The sequence below is a fragment of the Galeopterus variegatus genome, unplaced genomic scaffold, assembly GCF_000696425.1.
Source record: "Galeopterus variegatus unplaced genomic scaffold, G_variegatus-3.0.2 Scaffold560, whole genome shotgun sequence".
In the NCBI taxonomy this organism is placed as follows: domain Eukaryota; kingdom Metazoa; phylum Chordata; class Mammalia; order Dermoptera; family Cynocephalidae; genus Galeopterus; species Galeopterus variegatus.
Window position 1 is genome coordinate 226,411 of NW_007726671.1, and position 1,883 is coordinate 228,293.

Sequence of the window (1,883 nt, forward strand, 5' to 3'; positions counted from 1 at the left end):
AAAAAAAGAATAAAGAAGACCCAAATAACAAAAATCAGAAATGAAAAAGGAGACATTACAACCAATACCAGAGAAACAAAAGGAATCATTAGAGAATATTACAAATGACTGTATGCCAACAAATTTGAAAATCTGGAGGAAAAGGACAAATTTCTGGCCACAGACAAATTACCAAGACTGAACCAAGAAGACAGAAAATCTCAACAGACCAATAACAACCAATGAGATTGAAGCAATAATCATCAATCTCCCAACAAATAAAAGCTCAGGACCAGATGGCTTCCACTGCTGAATTATACCACACCTTTAAAGAAGAATTAGTACCAATCTTTTTCAAACTATTCCAAAAAATTGAAACAGAGGCCATTCTCCCAAACTCATTCTATGAGGCCAACATCACCCTGATACCAAAACCAGACAAAGACACAACAAAAAAAGAAAGCTACGGGCCAATATCTTTGGTGAACATAGATGTGATGCAAAAATCCTCAAAAAAATATTAGCAAACAGAATACAATAGCACATCAGAAAGACTATGTACCATGATCAAGTGGAATTCACCCCAGAGATTCAAGGATGGTTCAATATACACAAGTCCATAAATGTGATACACCACATCAACAAAATCAAGAACAAAAGCCATATCATGCAGAAAAAGCATTTGACAAAATTCAACATCACTTCATGATAAAGATTCTCAACAAAATCTGTATAGAAGGAAAGTATCTCAACACAATAAAAGCTGTGACAAACCAACCACCAGCATCATCCTGAATGGAGAAAAGATCAAAGCTTTTCCTTTAAGAACAGGAGCAAGACGGATGTCCACTCTTACCACTCCTATTCAACACAGTATTAGAAGTACTAGCCAGAGCAATCAGGAAAGAGAAAGAAATAAGAGGCATCCAAATTGGAAAAGATGAAGTCAAAGTGTCCCCGTTCATAGATGACATGGTCAAAGATGACATACAGGAAAACCTAAAAACACTACCAACAAAACTCCTAGAGCTGATAAATGAATTTGGCAAAGTTGCAGGATACAAAGTCAATACACAAAAATCAGTAGTATTTTTATACACCAACAACAAATAAGCAGAAAAAGAAATCAAAAGAGCAAGCCCATTTACAACAGCTACCAAAAGAATAAAATACCTAGGAATAAATTTAACCAAGGAGGTGAAAGATCTCTACAATAAAAACTACAAAACACTGTTGAAAGAAATTAAAAAGTACGAAAGATGGAAAGACATTCCATACTCATGGATTGGAAGAATTAACATTGTGAAAATGTCCACACTACCCAAAGTGATCTATAAATTCAATGTAATCTCCATCAAAACACCAATATCATTCTTCACAGAAATAGAAAAAAACAATCTTAACAATCATATGGAACAAGAAAAGACCCTGAACAGCCAAAGCAATCCTAATCAAATAAATGAACAAATAAAGCCAGAGGCATTACACTACCAGATTTCAAATTATACCACAAAACTATAGTAACCAAAACAGCATGGTACAAGCATAAAAACAGACACAGGGACCAATGGAACAGAATAGAGAACCAAGAAATTAACCCACATACTTACAGCCAACTGATCTTCAACAAAGGCACCAAGAACGTACAATGAGGAAAGGATGGCCTCTTCAACAAATGGTGCTGGGAAAACTGGACACCCATGTAGAAGAGTGAAACTAGACCTATGCATCTCCCTACCTAACAAAATCAACTCAAAATGGATTAAAGTCCTAAATATAAGACCTGAAACTATCGAACTCTAAGAAGAAAACATAGGGAAAACACTTCAGGATGTACAACTAAGCAAAGCTTTATGAGTAAGGCCTTAAAAGTGCAAGCAATAAAAGAAAAAATAAACAAATGA